This window comes from Papaver somniferum, chromosome 6 (genome assembly GCF_003573695.1).
Source record: "Papaver somniferum cultivar HN1 chromosome 6, ASM357369v1, whole genome shotgun sequence".
NCBI classification, from domain to species: Eukaryota; Viridiplantae; Streptophyta; class Magnoliopsida; order Ranunculales; family Papaveraceae; genus Papaver; species Papaver somniferum.
In genome coordinates this window covers 19,802,475-19,819,839 of record NC_039363.1, presented here as the reverse complement: position 1 = coordinate 19,819,839, position 17,365 = coordinate 19,802,475, and the positions used below count along the sequence as shown (strand labels likewise).

At 34.9% G+C, this 17,365-nt stretch overlaps 2 long non-coding RNA genes across 3 annotated transcripts; one reads left to right on the top strand and one right to left on the bottom strand.

The window, feature by feature from the left end:
• The first annotated feature begins 4,528 nt into the window (after positions 1 to 4,528).
• On the top strand, positions 4,529 to 6,616 carry LOC113285525. Of its 2 annotated transcripts, XR_003328705.1 has the most exons (4): positions 4,529 to 4,982; positions 5,186 to 5,293; positions 5,401 to 5,602; positions 6,014 to 6,616. It is a non-coding gene; the product is annotated as an uncharacterized LOC113285525 (long non-coding RNA). The 2 variants fall into 2 exon arrangements; XR_003328704.1 differs by having other exon boundaries at positions 5,401 to 6,616.
• A 2,482-nt stretch (positions 6,617 to 9,098) lies between these two features.
• On the bottom strand, positions 9,099 to 10,861 carry LOC113287135. Its single transcript, XR_003329743.1, has 2 exons — positions 10,449 to 10,861; positions 9,099 to 9,964 (listed from the first exon to the last, which is right to left on the bottom strand). It is a non-coding gene; the product is annotated as an uncharacterized LOC113287135 (long non-coding RNA).
• Between the last annotated feature and the right edge of the window lie 6,504 nt (positions 10,862 to 17,365).

The following is a 17,365-nucleotide window of genomic DNA, read 5'->3' as shown; positions in this document are numbered from 1 at the left end:
TTAACATATGTTGCCTAATACTCCCTCCGTCCCACTATTAAGTGATCTAGTTCAAGTTTGCACAATTTTTAAGGCAAGCAAGGAGAAAGAGTATATTTAAGCATTTTTTACAATTATACCCTTATAGATAATAACTAGTGAAATTTTGAAATGATTTATCTCTCAAATTACACTACGGATGTTCGCAAACTTCATACCATTGAAAAGCATTTTAAAACACCTATGTAACGAATATAAACATGCCTATCAAATTATGCATATTTCTTATATTTCTTATAATCAATTAAAATGATAATTTTAGAAATATCTCTTGTTTAGTGATATAGGTCACTTAATGGTGGGACAAAATCTAAAAGTAAATAGGTCATTTAATGGTGGGACGAAGGGAGTATTAATTAGGGTAAATTTGGGTAACACTTAAATTAGGTTTTTATGCTTTCAATAAAATTTATCCTTGTTCTACAAGGATTTTAGAATCAGGTTTTGTATATATTTCTCTTGATCGTCTTCTAATGGCTGACTATTGTCATTATGAAGAATATAATAACCTTAATGGCACTTTTTTAACATGTGATGGTATATTCATGTATATTATTGACGACGATCTCATCCGGCGTTGCGTTGATCTCTGCAACTCGATACAAGATCTATGGCTACCGGTTTTAATCATGATTACAGTGTTATGTGCTTATTACTCCTTCCTATGGGAGCATCAAGATTTGAAGAAGTTATCCAAATGGTTGGAAAGAGTTCCAAAAACCATCCCTCAAAAAACATCTGAGTTCTATTTGAATATGTACTCAATACTTTTAATGCATCTTAGATCTTCTGTATTAGGGGCTTTCATTAAATGTATTTTTTACTATGCTTTGTTGATGATGTATGAAATTATGTCACTTCTTGACAATTTATTAATATAATTAGTCTAGGGACTCTATGTAGCCCCCTGTTCTTTCAAAAAGGTTAGGGTTAACTGTAACCGTAGATATGTTTGACCTAACGGCTAACACGTACCAACCGTGACTGCTGACCAGATTTTTTTATACAGGATTATATGATCCTGTTTTCACACAGATCCTGTTTTCACACACGTGGAAGGTTTGAGTGAAATCAAGCCAACAAATTGGTGTCCAAGTTTGTGAACACTCCTTTAAAGAGTGTGCGCCTAACAAATCAAGTTTATTGGTTGCGTAAAACCAACAGTTTTTATGCTAAAGCAAAAATCAATCATTTTTCCTCGATTATATCACCTAATTGTTCTTCAACACTTGCAATTATGCTAAAGCAAAATCAAGGCCAATTGAACTTAGAATACACTCAGGAATCTACACCACACGATTAATTTTTTTAATCAGGTCATTAAAATTTAAAGTTGAATATGATTTTATGAGTTGTTTGATACTTACTCCGGTAGTTAACAAGGAACAGACGCCATCCACGTACTTACCAAGATATGAAATTCCCATTTCTAGAGTTGTTTAGATTAGTTTAGAAGAGTGTAGAGAATTCTACACAATGAAAGGTGCGGAATTAGCTAGTTGGTCAGGTTATAATAGTTATAGAAGCTTTTAGTAGCTTCTAGAGTTGGCTAGAGTTTAAAATGTATCCAGAATGATCAAGAGAAAGTCACAGTCGGTTATGAAGGTGAACATTCTAGAGAAATGTAGAATATATTGTACGGTTCTTGTAGTACTTATAAATAGGCAGGGATACATTCATGTGTAAGTTGTAATGAAGCAAGAAGTGAATAATACTGTAAGATTTAAGAGTTTTAGGAGTTTAAGTGTTAGGCTTGCTTCCTAGGAGCTCTATCCGAGCAACACAACCATGCTCGTATATCTCCGAAGTTCATATCCAAATTCCAACAATTATGGCAACCAGTTAATTATATCACTGACAGAAGCTTAAGCAGCTTGAAACTAAATTGAAGGATGATGCGAAATCAAAAATACTATAAACTGTTTATATCGGTGCAGACGCAATAAGTTTCATAAGATTAAGAGAATTCATCCATTATGTCATCAGTATTGCAAGGACTGTCCTAAAGCTTTCTCAGATCTCCTTATGTCACTTGCTTCTTTTCAGCAATGCAAATTTTAAGAAGAATCATCTTAAAGTATTTTGAAACTATTGCAGTTATTATGCATCTCTGCACAAAATCAAAGTCATGATGTAAAATTATTATATGTTCATGGAAAGTTTTCAAGAAGATACAGATAGTTCACATGATATAATTGAACAAAAAGAAAAACGAGCCAATGGTGGCAATCTAAGCAAACAAATACATTATAAATCCAGTTGTATCCAGCATACTACACTACTCCGATGCAACATTGTTTGAATATAGCTCTCCTGAATAGAGTACATTTTGGTATTAACAATTCGGATTGTTCCATTACTGGAAAACCACATTGTAACCCTTAATCTAAAATTCTAGACGTTTAGTCGGAAGCGTTCCTTCCTCACTTGAAGATATTAGCTTTGGAAAGTCATTATTAAAACTTGCCGAATCACATAACCCAAAGGACATGTTTTCTTTCTAAACCTAAATGTCAGAAATTTAATACTTGAAACCCAAAGCTCAAATAACTTATTCATTTCGTGGTTGCACGACATTCACATAGTACTGACCAGGTGCACAGCACTAACACGACTAATTTATTCTGATATCTAGTAGACTAAAACCACAAGAAAAATTGTAAAACCTACTTGTATGTTATGAAACCAGACCCAACAAACTGGTGTCCTAATTGACGCTGAAATCATAAATGCATACAGGAGATAAACCCCTTATGGCTGGACAATGCTTGACTGCAACAGCGCCATAGATTTGTTTACAGCAACTTGACTAAAACATAGGAATTCATATTATATTGTTGCAGGAAGGTGAATCATACAGCACACAACCTTGCCAAAGAAGGAGGTGGATTAGCAAGAAGGGTCATTCAACTGTATTCAGATAGCTCATCTTTTATTTTAGAATTTCCACCTAGGACATATTTTATAGTCTATTAATTTCTACTATGTGGAACCCTCTGGTGGTTTCTACTCCTAATGGCTGCCCCTCTGGTGGGTGTTTGTAATGTTTTTGTGCTTATAATTGATTAATAAAATGATGGACTGATTGGGAATAAAAAAATAAAAAGGAACTCATATTCGCAATATATTTGGAAGGACGGAAATCTTCAAGGGAATAATTCATTTTCCACTTGAATTAACTATGAAAAAAACATAATTATATATCAGCAAAGTGAAAATATTATGCAAAGCATCTGTGCGAATCTAGTAGGAAAATGTATTGATAGTTATCATTACTTACAAGGAGGGAAGCCTCTCGAGGATCAAAGTCATCAAAATCATCTTCCGCGCTAGTTGTTGCAGATAAGTCTTGGGAGGGAGTACAATTGGAAGAGAGGACCTTTGGAGTTGCTGGATGACCAAGCACCGTCTCATCGCTGAGACAAATTCAGTGCACAAGAAATAATTTCAACCAACAGTCTTTCCAGGAATAAGAAGTCATCAACTATATATCCCAATTCCGCCACCTAATTATTCTTCAACACTTGGGATGAACAGGTACGATTAGTATTCTATGCTAAAGTAGAATCAAGGCCAACTGAACTTATTATACACTCAGGAATCTGCACCACACGATTAATTATTTTTTTTCATTAAAGAGGGAGAGTGAATTGTTTTTTAATACTTTGCTCAGCATTTTAGTTTCCAAGGTTGCATCAACCTCTGCTGATGGGTATGAATGACTACCCACACCAGATCCCTGCATTAGGAGCAAGAGGAATTAATCAAAATTAGGTCATTAAAAAATAAATTCGAAACTGATTTTAGTAGTTGTTTGATACTTACTCCGGTGGTTAACAAGGACAGATGCTATCCCCATTTACATTGATCTTAGTAGTTGCTTGCAGAGTTATGAAATACCCATTTCCGATTAATATCCAGAGAATTCCATTTTATCTTCATCCTTCCAAGGTATATGGGACACAAAATCCGTGTTATCCGTTTATAACCCATGGCGGTGATACTAAAGATAACAGTGTTGAAATGGTGGTAGAATGGAAGATGAAGACGGCGCTGCTGTACAGTGGAATGAGAGACAAAAAAAAGTGTCGGAGATCTGAAATGGGATAAAGATAAAGTAAATTAGGGTACTGTGCATTAGGTTTTTAAGGTGGAAATAAAAATTACCGAATTTACCCTTAATTATGCCTTCTGTGCATGGGTAGGTTTTGTGGTTATGGCACCGGATTCACCACCCATCGGTCTTAAAATAATTTTGTTGCGTCATGCGCTCCTAGCTAATACTTCTTTGGTTTTTGGCGTATCATTGAACTTAACAACCAGATCACGGTTCAGTTCGGTGCGGGCTTACTCATACAAACGCACCAGGTGCGAATTGAATCAATCATAGCCGTGGAATTTATGTCCATTTGCATCCGTTGAAAGTATAAAAATCCCTAAACCTAAAAACATACTAACAATCAGGTCTCTCTCTCTCTTCATCAGCTGCCGCCGCATTCACAACACAAGAATGGATTCTTCAAAAATTTGTCTATCCATGAAACTGAAGATCAAGCACAAACCACAATGGTTTAGTTTTGTTAATTGTTGAATAATATATCATAATGATCTATCCCTCTCAAAAAAAAACTTGAAATAATACACTAGTCTTTTTCTCGTTTGGGACGTGGAATTATGCCTATTTGATCCTATCCATCCATGGAGACTATAAAAATCCTAAACCAAAACCATAACAATCAGATCCAGATTCAGATGTTCTTTTTTCATCTGCTGCTGCGGGAATCACAAGAATGGATCCTTCAAAAATCTGTCTATCCATGAAAATCAAGATCAAATCAAAGGCATGTTTTCGTTTTGTTGATTGAATCATACAGCTTGTTCATCTTTTGAACTTCAGATGTTGGCTTCAATTGGTGGAAGTGGAAGCACTGACATACTTACAGGTTTTGTTTTATTTTTTATCTTATTTTTTCCCCTCGCTTTTAGTTTACTCGAACAATTTATCTATGGATGGTTGTTTTTGTTTACAGTGGAGTAGTTGATTTCAAAATTAAATATTCAATTGTCTATATATGAATTCCTTGTATAAGGTGCTTGCCATTATTCATTATAAAGAAGCTAATAAATATGCTTTTGTTGATTTCAGGAAACATTGAGTTCCTCAAACTTTTATAAGTTCATATCAAATACTTGGCAACTCCTCATGGACCATTTTCATACAGTGGAGCAAAATTATCCTGCCAAGTAGCTTCGTGTAATTCTTCTTTCTGCCTATCTTATTAACTTATTTCTAGACCGGGTAAATCATAATTTATTCAAAGAATGTCAATTAAAAAATCTTATCCAGCTCATTATGTACAGGTAATTGGAGCATGAAATTGGCGAACTGGGAAGTTTCATCTATGAATCCTACCATTGTCTTGGGGAGCTGCGTAGCTGGTAGATCAACATTTTCAAGATGTCACTCCTCCAGAGACAGTCATAAAGAATGCCCTAGCTAGAGACATAATCTGGGAATGATATATCGATACCTTCCAGGATGTGACATCGAGAAGAAACTAAGGTACTTCTTTTAGCTACATTACATATATTAAGAGATGAAGGACTTGCTTTTTGTTCCATCAATTTTTAAACGAGAAACAAGTTCTATTAACATTACCTTTTGGTTCGTTATAGTGTAATCCTACTAACATTCTTGCTCATAGTTCTGCTTGTAAACTCAGAATCTTTCTTTCTAGACTGTTATACTAGTTGGATTGCAGGAAAAGGAAAACAATAGGAGTATATTTTTCAAGGAAAGCCTAATAACAGTCCTGAGAACTAGCTTTAAAGTTCTGGAATCCTGATTCTTTTAAGGCTGACTATGAGACTTCTTTTATTGATGAGACTGATCATATTTGTAAGGAACCTCCAGAGTCCAGAGCATGACTTGAAAATCAATCTACTTCATGGTAGTCTGCTTCTTCATTAGCAGGTTCTTGACTGATGGTTGTTGGAACAGCTCTCAAGGCTTGCTTTGGATGCTTCACAGCCACAAGTTCAGAAGAAGCCGAACCTTTAGTGTTAAGGACAGAGGCTGAGTGGACAACAGAAAAGTCTTTGCAATTTTTTTCGACTGAAGCCCGCTGCAAAAGACTCATTTGAAAAGCTCAAGGAAGCATCCCCACGATCAAACCACAGAGTGAAGAAATACTAAGAGAGAAAATTTATCTTGTCTAGAGCTCCAAAATCTACTTCTTTGGGTTTTCTGTTCATCTCTAGGAAGGGTAATAGAGTGACAAACAAACTAGCCAACGAAGCAAGGAAGTCTAGCTGGTATCAAGACTGGAACTCTGACACTTTAATGCCTAGTTATAGATATCAAGGATGATAGATCTTTCCCCCGTTTATCTAAAATCTATCCCAGCTTGTAATTATGTTCAAACTTCTAGAGAGACACTCATATTGGAGGCTATACGTACATCACCTCCTGTTGCTATGTGAGGAGCAACCAACATAAGATGATCAGAGCTTTGATCGCAAACTCCTTTATTGACGGCAGTGCACTGTACATAAGTTACATGTTAATGAACCCTATACCGTCATTATTTACATGTTTAATTTTGAAATATATGATGGTTCTGATCATAATAGGAGATATTTTGACGGAAATGCCATTTCATTTTCACGATGAGCCATAAATATAAATAAACTATGCTGCTAATACTAGGGGTGGCATATCCGCATATGGTATCCCAGAACAGCATCAGAAGATCATTTGCAGTCTTTTTCTTATCAACAGCCGATAAGCAAACATACTGGCCAAAGGAGACATAAAAAACTCTGATTCACAATAGAAGAGATGTCTCCCTAGTAAAGAATTGAAAGCTAGCCTTTTCCTTTGCTTCACCATGAGGCAACAGAACACAACTCATGTTATGAGCAGAAGTTTCTCACGCATATGCTGAAGCTACCTACCACATTCGCAAAAAAAAAAAACCAATAATTCCACCTTCACAAAGACTATTTCATCACAAAACCAAACTTAGATATGAAAACACACTCATTCAATATCATGTAGTGGTAGTCATCATCAAACTTCTCAAGAAAAAACAACAGTTTTGAAACAAACTAGTTTTTCCATGTGCTACTATATCCTTATTTGGGCAGAGTTGGTGAAAGTATAGACTCCCTAAATGGGTATGATGCAGGTTGGCAGGTAGACTTTGGCTCCTTCGTAGTAATTTCCTAGTTGCTTCTCTAATGCTTTTAAGTTTTGAGACTGTTGTATAAGTTTCCACTACTTCTTCTACATTATACTTGCAGTCCCAAAATTCTTCCAACACTCCTAGCTTGTTTTTTCTTTCATCAGAAACATGAAGTTTCCACCGGTGATGATTCTCTCCATGGTCTCCTTCTTAATTCTCCTGCTTCCATTACTAGTTGTTGAATCCTCATCTTTGAATCATACAACTTATTCTGTCAGAAACGAAAAAACAAATACTTCATCTCTTTCTAATTCTCTGAATCAAACTTCATCTCAGTCTACTTTTGTGGATGATACTTCTTCGTCCATCAACGGAACAAGAGGTGCATATATTTCTCCTTCTCTGGATTATCCTTCTTTCATCACCAATATCACAAGAGGTTCATCAATTTCTACCTTTTGGAATCTTTCTTCCAGTCGTTGGCTTTCTCCCTCCGGGAACCTTGCTTTTGGCTTCTGCCGATTAAGATGTCCAGATTCTTCAGCAGATTGTCCTGATCAATATGGACTTGGTGTTTACATTGTCAAATCTCCATACACAACCCTGGTTTGGACAACTAACCGTTACTATGATAAACCATCTTTGGTTCTCTTCACCAACAAAGGAAAATTGGTGCTGCGATCTCTTCCAGATTACAAAGAGGAACCCTTAATACCCACCATACAAGAGCCAATTTCATATGCAATGATGCTAGATAGTGGAAACTTCGTGTTATATGGTAATTTATCTCAAATTATTTGGCAAAGTTTTGATTACCCTACTGATACCATTCTGGCTAGTCAGAGTTTAAGATCTGGAGTTGATCTTATCTCTGGTGGAAGCAGATTATCAATTCAGGAGATGAATGGTGCAGTGACAATATATACCAAAACTTCAAAGAGTGTAATATCAGATGCGGTTGATGGTTCACTGATGAGACCAGTAATCCTAAGTTTAAACACTGCTGGTCAGCTTTATCTTGTGGGTTCTGATGGTATAGTCCTTAAATATCTTCACCAAAACAAGAATCTACAACGAGAAGGAAGTACTGTGGAGGAGGGTGTTCATATGTACAGAGCGAGACTGGATTCAACGGGGCATTTCAGACTGTACAAGGAAAGAATTGATGGGAATGTTGGTGATCATGAAGAATATTCTGTTCTGGTACAATCATGGCCAGTTTATCATCTGAGTTTCCTTGAGAAATGCCTATTTGCCGTACTGGCACTTGGAGGTTTTGTTGCGCTGATAGTGTGTTTTGCTTGTTGCTCGACTTCTTGTGCTATGCTTTATGTTGGTTTTGCTGCGCTTTGCTTGTTGCTGTCTTTGTTGCATATATGCCGTATCCTTTAGAACATTTATGTTTTAAGATTTAGATCGTACAATATCAATCTATGTTTTTTCATGGAGAGGTATTTTCACTCTTTAGGGAATTTAATTCATAATCTATCATGATATTTACAACTATTTATTGTTAAACATTTGTTTCGTGTTCTGTAGATGCACTATGTTATTGCACTCGTATCAGCTTGCTGCTTCTTGTTCTTGCTCGTTGCTAGTTAATACTTGTTGCATTTCGTGTGTAACATCGCTAAATGCTCTGTAGCTCGCTCTATTTTGTATCTATTTTGGTTGGTTTCGCCAGTGACATGAGAAGGAAACTTTGTTTTGAGCAAGTCGATGATAAGATAACGGGTGCACTTAGCCTGTTGTTTGGTAACAGTGGATGAGAATCAATTTTTCCAAAGCTATGGCCTATTGCTATCACCAGCAAAAACTTTAGAAACTGTAGTCAATTAAACATCCTAAGATGCCTCGACCCTCAGATACGTGAACAACAATCATACGTCACCAAATTAAAACTGGTATATATACATTTTGAGCTGTTACCTGTAAAAGACATTGTCCTTGGAGGATACCTCGTCATGAAAATCGAGGTAACCTCCTCTGCGACATGTACATGGAATTGGCTCTTAGTTTTTGAAAGTAAACAGATTCATCATGAAGTTCTCAAGGTCTGAAGTTCGAAGTTATAACAAAAATAGAACTAGCTGGAAACATAGACACAATCCCAAGAATCTACAAATGCTCCAATCGGCTTCCATTATAGTACTAGACTAGAAGACGTCGACCATCTTTGCCATTAGATTAAGCAAGTACAGTATCCCGATGCGGGTCATGGCTTCTTCCATTGTCCCTTGCCTTTGCCTCTTAACCTTTCACTTCTGTGATATGCACACAAGTGTAGGACAGTCGACTAAGAATGTTCAATATATCTTCGAAGAAGCTAATTAATTAACATGCCTTTATTAATCAATTTCAGGAAGCATTCCAAGTTCCGCCCAACTTTTAAATGTTCATGGCATGCCCAAGGTTACAGGGGTGCTTTACATATCCTGATAGTTTCAAGAATGGTGATGTACGAACTAGGGGGCACCTCATGGACCATATCGACTAAAATATACAATGGAGCAAAATTATTCTGCTTATCTGATCTAGAGATTGCAATGTAGCTTCGTGTTAATCTCCTTCTTACCTTATCAGTTTATCTGAACCCAGTGACTCCCCAGAATGGGTGAAAAGTATGGTTTATTCAAGGAAAGTGAAATTGGCTGGCAAGCTTCTATGGAATTCCATCATTTGTCATGGTACGAGCTGCGGAACCTTACTTGAAGATGCATGTCACTCCTCCAGAGAAACTACAAATGGATATATATAAACTGGAAATGAATTATCACATGATTGATTTTTTGGATCATTAGAAAATTAACAAATATCACTAAGCATTTACATACAGCTACATAGATGAAAACAGGAACGAAACTCCATGACATGAATCATATGCCAAGATCTGAGCAAAATTATAATAAACAGAGATGTGATTATAATCACTTAACGCTCATCTTAAACAGATCCGCACCTTTTGAATTTCTAGTCTATACAGATCAATGTTAACGGATGCATCTGACAGATAATGCTAAATAAAATCAGCAAAGATATTTTTGATTTAACAATCCACCGGCCGAGGAAATAAATTCATGATATTGGAAAAAAAAAATAACCCATCAAATAGTAAACGAAAAGAAAAATTGCAAAAAACTTTACAAAATACTACCTAAGAAAAGACTCTATTCACAAATCAAGCACTTATAACAAAAACAGGTAAAAGATTATGGTTTATACCTGATGAAATCTTTTTCTTGTACTCTCAAATTCAGTTGAATTTGAGACGAGGGTTTGTTTGATTTCAGGAGAAAAAAATGACTAAATCTAGGTACAAAATTAGGGGATATAAATTCTGATTCTTAGTTGGGTTTTGATTCAAACATGCAGTGAGGATTAGGTTTTGAAATCAGGCTTGATTCGGTTATGAGAGTTGTATGGATATGCAGGCTTCTCGTACAAAAAACGAATGAGCTGAAGTGAGATGAGGGTTTGTTTTTGGTTATAAAAGAGGGTTTTTCTCTTAGATCTGATACATGGGTTTTGATTTTCAGATGTGGTTATGATTAGTCTTTGACATGTGAGAGATAAGATTAGATCTATGAGAATTTCAGAGGGGAGCTTAAGAGAGAGATAAGAAAAACAAAAAGAGTTCCACAAAAAATCAGAAAAAATAAATAGATAAACATATAAAAACCCTTGAAAATCACACGATTTAGAACAACCGTAGGATCATAAACTATATCAATGGTGCAAAAATTACACTCAATCATTATGAGTTAATTTATGGAAAATTTCTTGTTTGGTCCTACTCCCATATAGTTATTTATAGTAGAGTCCAACCGGATTTTTTTTATCCGGAGGTGCAAAATTAATTAAAACATAGAAATGACCATAATACCCCTTGCTACCGAACGTGTGTGTCTACACTGCTTACAAATTTGAGTACATATCTGGCACACTGCTCACAAATTCGAGCACATATCTGCTAACAAATTTGAGTACATATATGTCGCACTGCTTACAAATCTGAGTACATATCTGTTGCACTGCTTACAAATTCGAGTATATATCCGCTGCTTACAATTCGAGTACATATCTGCTGCACCGCTTCCAGGTAAAGTACATATATGTTAGAATCAATTATAAATAAATTAGAAAACGTATTACATCACATATATTGTAGGATCATACGAATTAATCTAAATAACAGGCCCATCGACTGTTCTCAAGGACATAAAAGTAGATGAAATAGTTCGAGAAATTCTTGATAAGTTTCCTAGTTTTGAGAGATGATATTTTTTTTCAATAACATCCCCGTTAGGTAGATTGTACACAAATTCATCTGCACCGAAGAGATCCTATTTGACAATAAATACCAGGATATAGAAAACTAACCAGCTTAAAAACAGCATCAAGCAAGCTTAGTGGAATTCAACCATACATCTGCCGGAGGCTTTAAGAAGACTTGGGAACTCTGACATAAGTACTTGTTTGTTTTTCGCATTATAGGATTGACGTAACTTCCAACAGTAACTGTATGCAAAACTTTTGCATTCCTCAGAATTAGTTTCAACCACCTCATCTCCCTCGCATTTCCATTAAAAAACATGAAACAAGCAGACTGGAGGTGTTCAAACAAACATCTTGTTGTCAACATAAGACCACCCAATCTTCATCTTCTACTTTGTCGTGAATGTTCTGGGTTGGGATTAGAAAAAAAAAACAGATAAACATTAAAAGAGTAAAATTTTTAATGGCATAAATATGCTTAACAACACCCAGGACTTGTTTTTCTAAGATGGGTAATAAACATCACAAGTTTTGTGTACTTACCTCATTAAATTCAAGATGAGTCAAATTAGGTGTTGCTTTGAGCAGTGGAAATACTGATTTATCAATAGTTACTTCCAGTTCTAGTAACAACTTCTCCAAATTATGAAATATAGGTACAATATTTACGAACTCGTCCGCAACGGATATTGTATATTCATCACAACTAAAGCAACATTAGAAAGTATATTAGGTTTTAGGAATCTGCTTGAGCATATATTACATAAAAACTTAAAGAGAGCAAAAGAAAGAAGAGTACCTGTAGGGTTGCAGCACATATTGTTAAATTTTGTGCATGTGCAAGCGCTTGAAAAAAATTACTTACAGTTGCACCTATCTTTCGCCCCCTTGGTACACAAAGCCAAACGCTTGCAGACTCTAGGGTTTGAAAACTGGAAAGAAAATATTTCTTTGCCACCCAACCATGATAGGTAAATGACACTAGATTTGGTGCATTAATTTTGAGAGCACAGTCTTGCAAACCATCATCATCATCACATCTGCCGTTATCAATTTCCAAAATATTTGAATTAGAAGATTTCCTCAACTCTGAAGCTTTGACAAAATGAAGAATCAACTCTTAATTAATCATCAATTCGAGTAATTTAATTCTCAATAATCATAACAAACTCATTACACCAGATATGTACTGTCAATTCATACACATATTTCAGTATTACCCATATGTACTAATGGATCAAACCAAAAAAAAAGTGGCAAAACACTGAACAAACAGAATCAAAAGAATTTTATATCAGTACACCAGATATGTACTGTCAATTTATACACAAAAAAAAAACTATAACAAACCCAAAAAATAAGAGAAAACCTATAGATTCATAATAACCACAAAAAGAAAACAGTACGTCATATATGTACTGATAGGTAATACACAAAAGAAAACTGAAAAACAATTGATAATAACAATTTATGAGTCTTGTGACTCTATAGATTATCATTTCCACATAGTGACTAAGGGTGAAAAAAACAGTTGTGTATCAGGTGGTGTCTGTTTGTAGCATGAAGCAAGAAATGGGTATTCCAGTGAGACAGCAATATCGCACAGCAGCAGGTAGTCAGGAAACTTGTGGTAGAAAAAAAAATTGTTCTGCCTCAGAGTTCTACATGATTTTGGGAGAACGATAAAGATTTCAAAAACTAGTATCAGTTAACAAAATCACATTATCTAACTGTAAATATTAGGCTAACCTATTACTTATCCGCATGCCCATGAGCCTACATTAGGCCATTTGGCATTTAAGAAACTACACAGGGTGAGGTCTATCTATCCAGTTGAGGATAACAGTTCCAGAGCAGTAAACAACATCGAGAAGATGCACCAAGCTACTATTCTATTTATTTTGGTATGTATGACAAAAGCAACAAAATCCGAGCAACATACATGTTCCAGGTGCACCTCTGCCTGCTAATTTTTCTTCTGATGAGGATGTGGATGAAGGGCATGGAGTAATTTATATAGCTGAGATGCATCCACTGGTGATCCAAAGTTGAGTAACGCAAAACGGGTTCCCACCTTCACCTGTCCGTGATAGATAAGATACAAATTGTATCATGAATCTTAAAAGGAAATACATAAAAGAGGAAGACCACATAAGAGGAATAACACATACACATGAATCAAAATCCCCTTCAATTCTTCACCAAGTGCAGCACCAGCAATGAGTAAGATACAGTCATGCAATTCCAGTTCAACTCCTTCAATTCTAATCTCTATAAAGATACCCAACTCTTCTAATGCATTTCAAGAACACTTATTCATCAAACACTTCACAACATCACTAACAAACATAAAATTCAAATACTACACATATGAATCAAAGAAGGTATATAAACAAATCTAAGCAAAACCCAACTGTGTACATTCTTTTCATCAACTATATCCCCACGAACTTTTAAAACAGCAAGAGAAGTATAAAATTTAGGACGAACTCTGGACAGTGATGTTTATCAACAATTGATAATAACAAAAGAAAACTGAAAAACAAACCATAAAAATATCAGATATACTAATGAAATAAACACAAAACATGATTGTTTATTTAGATCTGAACTTTTTCCATCAAAATCGACCAGTATATCATATACGTACCGATGACTAATACACAAAAACAACTTAAAAGCATATCAAAAACAACCAAAATGAAACTACAATCAGTTGCATGTGAAAACCAAGTAATGAATCTTTAAAAACCAGAATCGAAACACTTTTTTTCTTCAATATTCCATATATATACTTCTAGATCGAAGAAGAAAAATATCAAAAACTACAAAAATAACAAAACTAAAGCATAATTTTTCAGTACATCATATATGTACTGCTGATTCATAATCTAAACTTCAGCTGCATGTGAAAAACTAGTAACGAATCTATGAAAAAATAGAATGGAAACCGAAAATCATTGTTAATATACATACCTGGAAATACAAACAATCTTCTCGTCATAAATCATGACGATGCATCTTCTTCTTCTTCTTCTTCTCAAAAATAAACTAAGTTTCTATCAGTACAGGATATACGTATTGTTGCTTCATATACAAAAAAAGAACTGAAACACGTCTAAAACATCTAAAATGGAAGTGGGATAATCGAATCTAGCAACGAAATGAACAAAAAATGTGATTATTCATCTAGATCTAATATATAGTCGACAAATCAACCATGGAGATCGAAAACATAATCAAGCACAACAATGATTAGATCGCCAAAACCTTAAAAGAAACATTACAATGGAAAATCTTCATCATCTGATTCGGTAGAAACGGGAAAGAAAAAAAAACAAATCTTCATCTTCATCTGCAGCAATGGTGAGAGGAAAGAGAAGAAGAAAATGAATATGAAATGTGAAAAATATTTCTCATACTTTTAACATATTAAATAGGAAAGGTTATTTATGGTATTTTTATATTACGTATACCTGATCTCTCACGTGTGCAGGACCTGGGCTTAAAAAATTTGATCCATTTTCATGTTTTCTTTTAATTATGGACCTCTGATTACTGGGCTTTAATGGGTGGACCTGCCACTAACTAAGAACACTATAATGGTACCTATTGGTAATTCCTACTTAATTTATAAATAATGCAACGGATATTCTATTTTGCAACGTATATTTTCGTTACTCGGTTTGCAATTTTATATCCGTTGCACATCAAAAATAATAACTGGCGTTGCAAAAACTAGGATTTGGTGTAGTGGTCGGTTCAAAGTTTCCTTTGAACAAGATTTCATTTGATCATTAGTAGATCTGGAAGTGGGTTTCTCATCCTCTTCTAACTAACATCATCACGATCTATTTCAGTTGTGACAAGATTATCACAATCTACAAGAGTCGAGCTAAACTTTTTGTTTCCTCGTTATTAGAAGAAATTAAAACAACATCATTAGTCAGGATCACAGGTTGATTCTCTTTATCACAGATAAGAGATTTACTTGGTGCTTCTAGTTTGAAAGTAAGTTCCAAATTTTCCGTGGTTAAAATATTCAGTTGAATATTTTTAACAATGATTTCACGTTTAAGGATATTTGACTCTGTCTTTATTGTTAGCATTTTTTAGACATAAATTTAATCGGATTCATGAGTTTCACCAACTCTTTATCTGCATCTTCTTTTTCATCAAAGAAAGATTCAGATGTTCTCTCGATTTTCGTAACTCCCTGATCATGAGTTAAAAAATAGGAACGTCTTTAACATTTGATTATTCATATTCTTGCTTAACGTTAACTAAATCAGTCATGGATTCAATTCTTATAGGTTGGATCGCACCAAACATAGATTGTTAGATTTTTTTCGTGTTTGCCTGCTCTGATACCAATTGAAATACGGGGGTACCTAAATATACCTCAATCTAAAACTTTTACACCTATAAGTCCTTTCTCCGAAAGTGATTGTCTATGGACTGTGTCGAGATAATACAACTAATCGGTGGCACACATCGTGTGATCTTCTATGGATACTAGATCAAGACAATACAACAACGAAGTATGTTTACTTGATAATAGGTTCGGACTTAACTAAACTCTATAGGATTTTTTATCAAGTAAAATACGAATTAACGTTTGTGTATTTTACTTCTAATTATAATAAAAAAATGATAATTGCGGAAATAGAAAAGTAAAAGACACAGAAAGATTTTGTTAACGGGGAGACCGCAAATGCAGAAAAACACCGGGACATAGTCCAGATTGAATACTCTCGGAATTAAGCCGCTATATAAAATCTAAGCCAACTTCTTATAATTGAGACCAAGCAATTAAACCTATAGTTCACCTAATTTACTCAATATCCACACGCCCCCAACTTGTAATAAGTCGCACACTTGGAACAATTCATTTGGTTCATATTTCAAACAGTAAAGGAACACAAAATCTGTTCAGTAACAAATCTTTTCAAACGAAGTGATATGAGTTTGACAAAGGCCCTTCCGTCTAACCAATAAACTCTTTTGTTGGGTCCTTAGATCTATCTTTTACCAATCATGAAGGTAATTGTCAGACTTAAGCAATCAATACTATTAATCACAAAGAAGTGTATTGATTCCAATCTACTCAACTAATCAATCACGATTATCACAAAGATAAACTGATTATAGTTGGATCCCTTTCCAGCCGTATCAAGTATTGTGCACACCAAAGATTATGAACCCAAAAGTCTTCTTGTCTTCAAATCTTATTTGATCTTCAATAAACAGCTTCACACAATCAACTTGAAACTCTTGTGATCAATCACACACATAGCGGAGTCTATTAACATTGGATTATCATAAGACGTCTTTAGATCTACAAACAGTCTAAAGATCCCCGTCGAAACTTCGATCTAGTTTGAGTGAATCTTCTATTAGAAAATAAGATTCTCAAGCATAAACAAACTAGGTACAATCAAAGTTCAACTGCCGTTAGTCAATCAAATCAATCGAAAACTATTAATAAAACGCAATTATCTAGTTTGCCACCAACGGTACTAATAGAGCTTCTCAATCTCAAAGAATTTTTTAAACCGAGAGGCCGTAAGAGATTTCTCCTAATTAGGGTACTCTCCTCTCCGATAGGCGAATCCACCAGTAACAACACAATTGAGGTAGTTTTGCTGGCTCTGAGGATTAGTTTGCTAAAAATGCAAACTTCAATATTGATAGACAAAGGAAGTTTGGACACCAAGGAATTTCCAAAACCGAATATTCTCAAAGATATGCAATAAAGGAAAAACCGTTTTTCATAATTCCTGGAAATGCACTATCCAAATATTGACCGAAATCCAAATAGAAAAATCTATAATCAGTAAATGCACATTACTAATTATTATTTT